Source organism: Echinops telfairi, unplaced genomic scaffold (assembly GCF_000313985.2).
Source record: "Echinops telfairi isolate 266 unplaced genomic scaffold, ASM31398v2 ScPeMD7_7469;HRSCAF=8507_1, whole genome shotgun sequence".
In the NCBI taxonomy this organism is placed as follows: Eukaryota; Metazoa; Chordata; class Mammalia; order Afrosoricida; family Tenrecidae; genus Echinops; species Echinops telfairi.
In genome coordinates this window covers 9,671,296-9,679,608 of record NW_022111373.1, presented here as the reverse complement: position 1 = coordinate 9,679,608, position 8,313 = coordinate 9,671,296, and the positions used below count along the sequence as shown (strand labels likewise).

The window sequence follows — 8,313 nt, the reverse complement described above, 5'->3', positions numbered from 1 at the left end:
ATCAACCATATGGTCCACTCTGTGCATTGACTGTTCAGAGCTGGGATATCATCCTCCAGGCCTGGTGGGCCAGGATGTGCTCCACTCTCTCTTCCTCCCCATTCATTTGCTCCCCTGTGTTCTGATCAGACATGCCCCTCTCCCCTAGCTGCAGCTTCAGTGCTGACTATTATCTTTTTTAGTTCCTATTTTTTTTCACAAAAACTTTAAAGCCTCCTAGTATATCATTCATGCTTACATTCAATAGCCAAGTCAACACACCCCTCTAAAGAAAGTGTAGAGAATTTATTTTAAAATTATGCAATCTACCAAAAGGAGCATTGTTGTTACTGTGGGCTGCCATCAATTCCAACTCATAGCAACCTTTAGTAAACCCAAAATTCCAATGCCCAGTGGCATCCTCTTTATCACTACACGATCTAGTCCAGCATCACCTGTACTGCGCCAATCTCTCTCCAAGAGTATCCCACTCCTTGTTTGCCCTCTCTTTCACAAAACATGTGGTCTACCTCCTGCAACCCCTCCTGATGATGTATGTATGTACAAGTACACCATACCATGAACGGCTGTGATCCTTAGTTTTCATTGGCTAATTTCTGGAGATTCCCATGCCTTTTTTCCTAATTGGTCTTCAGTTTGGAGCTTCACTGTAATCTACCATGGGTCACCATGCTAGTATTTGAAATCTCAATGACCTCCTTTCTAGCAATATAGTCACATCATGCCACCACAGTATGACCAACATACAGATGGTAGACAAGGATCATTTGGAAAAATCTTAACTTAGGTTGGTACCCCCTAGCAAAACATTTTTTAACCCTATCATCAACATCATTAATAGATGAAAGGTTATTGAACCCTTTCCTATATATTACCACGTTTCCACATTGAAGAAATAATCACTAACTAATCCTTCATTAAAACCTAACTAACTAATCCTTGATTAAAACCTTTCTTGTTTAGGCATCTGGTTTACTTGTTCAGTTAATATGTATGTTTGTATAATTAAAAGAAATTTAGCCTTTATACTTAAAATCAAGCAAAAGAACAATTTTGCCATAAAAATTTACTCACAAGTCTCACATCATCTCCTTTTGGTCAAAAGGCTACCCCAGAAAATCTTCCCCCAAGGGGGCACAAAAACCCCTTTGCTGCTGTCCCAAACAAAAGGAAGCACAGCTAACTGAGGACTTAAGGAGGAGGCTGAACAGTGTGGTAGTATTGCTTGCCAAATACTGCTTACCTTTATTTATCCTATTTATGTCTCAGTGTACCAAACTCAAACTCACTGCTATCAGCCGATTCCAACTCGTGACGTCCCTGTAGGACAGGGAAGAACTGCCCTGTGGGTTTCTGGAGACCATACCACTTGACAGGAGTGGGAAGCCCGACCTTCTCCTTAAGCTTCCCACAACACTGGATGATCCTGCAGGAGCAGCAGAGCTCACCATCCTGGGCACTGTTTGAAGCCATCAAGTCTATTCCAACTCATAGGGACCCAATGTGACAGAAAAGACCTGCTCACATAGGGCTGCCCAGGCGAGCATCTTTATGGGAGCAAAGTGCCACATCTTTCTCCTGTGGAACTACTGGATGAACTTGAACCACCAGTCCTTCCATAACAGCTGAGCCCTTAACCCCCACGACTCCTCCGGAGCTTATTAAGGCGATAGAAATAAGTGAAATAAATAAGTAAATAAGAAGTGAAGCGTCCCTCTCCCTTCCCTCTTTCCCTGCCACAGGAACCAGAACACCCTCTACTGCGAGCTTGTTGGAATGGTGGTGAGAGGCTAACCCCTCCCTCACCACCTTCGTTCTCTTGTCATGAGAACACAGAAGCAGTGGACCGGTAGTTTAGGTTCTCTCTCTTTCCAGCCCTTCTCTTTTTATTTTCTGCCTGAAAAGAAAGCAGGTAACACATTAATAGATTTTGTGTTCAAATGAAGCTACGGTGCCTGTAGACTGAGTCAGAAAGCAGGAACGGGATGGCCCAGAATGATGCCAAGTATTGACCACAGAGTCCTACAAGTACCCAAAAAGTACAGCAGATCCAGCAATGTCTGAGCTGGTCAAAAATTTAATTTTGGGTTAACAGTTTTAAAGCTGGTTTGTGGATCTTTCCTTGTAAAAATGGTGACTCCCATGTTAAAAAGCTGACCTTAAAATTCCAATTTAGAAAGTTAATTGGCTGAAAATTAACATTCTATCTAGAGGCAAGAGCTGTGTTTGAATAAGAAGCTCTGACCTTAAAATACCATGATTTGTGCAACTATAATGAATGTTAAACATTAACATTCTGAAGGTTTAATATGTTCTTCCAGATAAGGTGGTAATTTACCATCAAACACACTCACCTTTGAACACTATGACTTGAATTTAAAATTAGTGCTCAAAAGTTTTTAAGTTTCAGGAGTAATTTCTCACTTAAAAGGGAAACCTCTACCCCCTACCTTATAATTAAAATACTGCAAACTTTAAACATTCATTTAAAATTTTTGTTTTCTCTTTTCTTGTAAAATACCACACATATATAAGAATGTTAAAAGGAACAATTTAAAGAATTATAAAGCAAGCACCCACATGCCTACCAGATCAAAAACAGAACATTTACCTTTCCTCAGAAGCTTCCTGATTGAACCTCCTCAATCACTCTTTTCCACCTTTTCCCCACACTTCAATTATCATATATGCCTTTTCTCAGTCTGGGGTTTGTTGGTTTATTTTGTTAAGGAATCCTTCCCAACCCAAGGACATAGAAATATTCCTAACATTGGCTTCTAGAACTCTTGTCTGGTGGGTTTGTATTCCATCTGAAAGCATAAGCTCATCGTCCAATTTTATTTCTGGATATGAATAGTAATTTTCCCAGCATTATTTATTAAACAGTCTGTCCTGAAATGATGTATCTCGAATGCATAATTTACCTCAAAACTCTTCATGAGGAAGGAGAATATGTTACTGCCTACTAATCCGTTGGTCAGGACCTTTTTGCTTAGAACTTCTGTGCTCTTTTGATATATAAGTGTCCCATAAGACAGTGTAAAGAGAAGGTTGCATTTTTTGCTTAAAATAAAGCAAACAGAAGTTGGAATGGAGTTAGTCACAAATTCCCCACTTCTGTCCTATAAAGAGAAATAAAAAGGATCACAATATCCTTTTCGTTTGCTGGGACAGTGTCCACCTTGAGCTAGCAGAGGTTTAAGACAACCTCTCTTTCTGCATCCACCCTCAACCAGCAGAGGAACAATGCCATCTTGGAGCCTAAGATCATTCAGGATACTGAAGACAACCTCCGTCAGAGCTGGAAGCAACCGACAGCTCAGTAACGTTTCATTAAGAGAAATGTCCTGCTTCAGACTCAAAGCGCCCTGGGAGAAACCACTGTCAAATTTTGCAGATTCTAAAACACTTTACTTGATAAACCAGTCTCATCAAGCCTCCCAAGATAAAAAAAAATAAACATTGTTATGGAAAAACCACCTAAATGTCTCTCTGGCAACTATTTTAAGGTACTGCCATCTTAAATTAGACCAAGCATAGCACTATACTGCTTACATTACCAGTTTCATTAGGGGGAGGAGGAATGTGATTCAAATAGCACCACCACCCTGAATCATGGAAGTATCTTTAATTTTTTTATTAGAATATCGGGGTATTTTCTTCCCTCACTTTTTTCTGCTCAATCTTAAGGGATGCAAAACCAAAACAGAGCCATCGAGTTGATTCGGACTCAGAGTGACCCAATAGAGCAGAAAGACTGCCTCTGTTGGTTTCCTAGACGGTAACTCTTTACAGGGAGTAGAAAGCCCCACCTTTGTCCTGCAAGCAGCTGGTGGTTTCTAACTGGTGACCTCAGGTTAGCAGCCCAACACATACAACCACTAAGCTACCTGGGCTCCCTCATCTTAAAAGATGCTGTAAAATATATAGACTTTACTTTCAATAAATTAATTTATACTGAAAATTAGGAATTCATGGCACAGTTTTAAGAAACAAGTGTTGAGAACAGTCATCAGCCTTCTATATCTACTTATGTTAAATCTATGTAATCACTTGTTTACATGTCAACAGCTCTAAAATTTTCATTCGGTGGCATAGATGGTGACAGAAGTAGTCATATATTTAACTCATCTCACTTTTAGGTAATTCAGCCATCTGTAAATGACTCTCAAAAAAGATGACTCCATAAAGTTTTAACAAATACTGCCCATTTCATCTTACAGTGAATATGAAAACAGCCCGAGAAACGTAGAAACCTAAGGTTTCCCACAGAAAAGTTACGCAGCAGAAATTTGAAAAACCCTGATCTAGGTAGATCAATACTACAAATCTCCATGGAAAAAGCAATTGTGAATAGACATTTTTTGCAGAGCTAAGATGGTGGAAATTTATACACATTTCAGATCCAATTCTATCTTCTTCCACAGTTCACTCAAAACACCTTGACTGCTCCGTGTAATAACCATGAAAATCACACGATTCTGCCAGTCGGCTAGGGTCTGCGTAGATGAAAGCCCACTTAACCACTTCTCACCCTATATTAAGGTCCCAGGCTTGCTGTGCTTTTCAGGTAATATATCTCTTTTTTATTTTATTGACATAGTTCATGCACCACACAATTCAAAGGTTTGGCTACATTAAACAGTTGTGCATTCATCACCACAATCAATTTTACAATTTTTTCATTCTTGTATCCATTATGATTAGTTCCTATTTCTGCCACCGCCCCTGCCACAACCCTAAGAAAGTATTAAGCTAGTTAATGTCTCTACAGACGTACCTATCCTGAATTTCATATAAAGAAAATCACACAAAACAGATGCCAACAAAATAAAACAAAAACAACCCAAAAGAAAGCAGAAATTTTTTTTAAAGTAAAGCAAGTTAAAAATGGGTCAAAAGAGGAAACAAATGTTAAATTTTAACCTAACTGTATCTACATTGAGGCGCCCTGGTGGTACAGTAGTTACGCCTTGGGCTACGATCTGCGTGGTCAGTAGTTTGAAACTACCAACAGCTCCAAAGGAGAAAGATTAGGCTTTCTACTCTTATAAACAGTTACAGTCTCAGAAATCCACAGGGGGTCACTGTGCATCAGCATTTACTCAATGGCAGTTTGGTTTTGGTTTGTTGCTACATTAATACACTTCCCAATGCACTCTGTCTGAGGATAAGACTATTCACAGCTGTGGTCAGTAGACTGAGGGAATTCAATGGAGGCTTAATCCGTGTGGGAATTTTTTAAACGCATTTAGGGATTTCACTGTCATGCATGGCCTTCTGCAAAGTGTTCAGATTTTAAACTGTAATACAGCCTCTTCCCCTGATAATGAATTTGGAACTTTTCACACTGGCTGGTGTGCTTCCTCTGGATGAACCTAACTGACACCTCACTTATAGGGTTAAGACAAGCCTTTAAGACCACCACCCCTCCTATGATTCTTTCTGATAGCCGACCCCATGTGATTTCTCAATACACTTTGCTTTAGCACCCATATCGTCAGCCATCATTTCATTAGAGCAAGTATCTAGCAGGGACATAGCCTAAGAACTAGTTATACTTAGCTTGGAGGTTGTGATTAAGTGTGAGCTCAACCTCTGGTAATAAATTTCACACGTTTTAAAAGTGAGAGCTCCTGCCTTTCTGGGCTGCTGCCTTTAGTGGTTGGGCAAGCTTTTTCTCCAAAGGCCAAACAGTCAGTATTTGAAGACTTTGGGGCTAATGGCTTTTGTCAAAATTAACAAACTATTAAGATAATGACTAAACATATGAGAGTGGTTGTGTTCCAATAAAACTTAGTCAGATGGTCTCCTAGACCATGGATTGCCAACCCTGCTGTAATTTGTGAATACTGTAATCAAGTTGTGAGACACACTAAATATGTATGTTTGGAGAACTTTAAAAGGTTAACTGTCAGTGATATAAACGGCCTGTGTCTCTTTTGGATAAAACTCAAACCACACTAACTCCCTGCCATCAAGTCAATTTTGACGAACAGCAACTAATAAGGCAGGGTAGAACTCCCCTGAGAGTTTCTGAGACTGTAACTGTTTACAGGAGTACAAGGTTCCATCTTTTTCCCATGGAGCAGTGGCTGATTTCAAACTGCAGACGTTTCTAATTGCTGTCTAATGCGTAACCAACTACACTCCAAAGGCTCATGATTTATTAGATCTTTGACTTTCAAAGATAAGTGACTCTTTTATGACTGCTTCCATACAAACCACCCTTTAAAGTCATTTGCTTTATCAGAATTTCAATAATTTCCCCCTCCAATTTAATGAGAGTATACCAATTCCTGGTCTTATAACGTCCCAATATATTTGTCTTGAATATATTTATCAAATTCAAACTATTTATATAGTACATTTAAGCACTGAAGGGTTTTCTGTTTTTCCTCACTCATGAAGATGTCATACCACATTGGGGCAAAAATTAGTTTCCCCATTTAAAAAGCAAGAAAATGGATAAACTGTGTTAAGAAATTTACTTACACTTTCATCATCATCTTCTGCAACAGAAATCTGGGAAATGTACTTCTTAGGTATCACCAGAAAATGTGTTGGTGCTTGCGGGGAAACGTCATGAAAAGCAAGGCACTAAGGAAAAAAAAGTTTTAGTTAATCACTTGGCAGACTAAGTTGAACATTCTTTCTGAAAGTATTAATTGAGCTCTGATTTCATGCAAGGCATTGTACTAGGTGCAAAGAGGACAATTAAATATAACACACGGTCCCATGGGCCTTTTCATGGAAATTACAGTCCAATGAGAACAATTTCAAATAAAGATATAATCACCAAAGGTCATACGTGCTACAAAGATAAGTGAAGTGTGAAAATAAAGAGAATATCAGAAAAACCTGATTTAGATTGGCGGTGACCTAGTGGGGTTAAGCATTGTGCTGTCTTGGACTGCAACTCACAAGGTCAACAGTTCTAATCTACTTGCCACTGTGCCAGGAGACATGACGTTTTCTGCCCTGTAAAGACTTAAAAATCTCTTGGGGTTGGGGAAGCAAGCAATGTATACAGGAAGGGGTAAGGACCTGATTGTGCTTACCCAACTCATTTTAAAAGCACTTTAACCATGAAAAATAAGAAAAAATATTCTAAAATTGCTTGGAGTAATGATTGTATATTTCTTGATATGTGGATTATGTGCCAATAAAACTGTTTTAAAAAAAAGTTTTACAATGTCTGAATTTAACAGGGGCAGTTCTACTCTGTCCTATAAGGTTACTAAGCATCGGAGTCAACTGGGCCCCGCTTACAATCTAGCAAATCAGGGGAAGGCGGCCAGGGATTTTCAATTGCACCAGGTCTCCAAGTGATTCCAATGGTCAACCTTGTTTGGGAACCTAGCTTTTAGCTTTGATAAGTTTTGCAATTATCCATTCGTCTGATATTTCATGAGTACTTTATTCTTACCACTTATTTAACTATCGAAGAAATACACCTATTCTCTTTTGTAGATTTGCCGAGGAGCAGCATTGAGACAAATGATTTACTACACTAGTGTGCACATAAACATTTTACATGTATGTTTTTTTAATTGTCTTGCTCCCTACTGAAGGTGAAAGCAGCTCGGTGGGACCAGTCTATGCTAACCTGTTTCAGATGTAAATATACTGACTATGCTACACAAAAAAATGTTATCATTTGGACTGCTTCATGATGTTACACTTGGAGTTCGGGGACTCAAGGATCATTGTAAAAGGTGGCAGCAAATGTTCTAAAATATGTTCTTCCTAAAACAAAGGAATTTCCTCCAAACAATGGAAAATATGGTACTTAAATTTATCTCTAAAAAACTGAAATGAGAATACATTTTGACTCTCGGAAATAGAATAGCACGGATAATCCATATTTCTTCAGTTAATTTTAATTTGTAGTTTACAAAATATTTCTATCTACATCAGACACCCTCCTGTCCAATGTTATCTGACAACTAAACCCATGAACCCAACGGTCTACTAAAAATTCCGCCCGGGACGTCTCAAAGTCACATCAAGTCGACCTTTCTAAAACTGAATTTCGTTTAGAAGGAAAGATTAACAAAAACCACAGGAGTCCGAGTCGACCGAACCGCAACCGGTCGGCATAGACCTGCTTCCTGTTGAAAACGAAAGGAGCCATTCCTCTGCAAACGTGTGAACTCTTCAGCAGGAGGCCAGAAGCAAGCGACTGCCAGGAGCCACGGCCGCGAGCCCATCGGCGGGGCCGGGCCCGGAGCGCCCGCATGGCCTGCGCGGGAGATGGCGGAGATTGGGCCCGGGTCGGGTTTCGCCGGTCGGGCAGAGAGCGGGCGAGAT

The 8,313-nt window shown here is 39.7% G+C and overlaps 1 long non-coding RNA gene across 1 annotated transcript; it reads right to left on the bottom strand.

Moving 5' to 3' along the window:
- Nucleotides 1-6,567: 6,567 nt before the first annotated feature.
- LOC123521122 lies at nucleotides 6,568-8,189 on the bottom strand. Its single transcript, XR_006679599.1, has 2 exons — nucleotides 8,108-8,189; nucleotides 6,568-6,600 (listed from the first exon to the last, which is right to left on the bottom strand). It is a non-coding gene; the product is annotated as an uncharacterized LOC123521122 (long non-coding RNA).
- Between the last annotated feature and the right edge of the window lie 124 nt (nucleotides 8,190-8,313).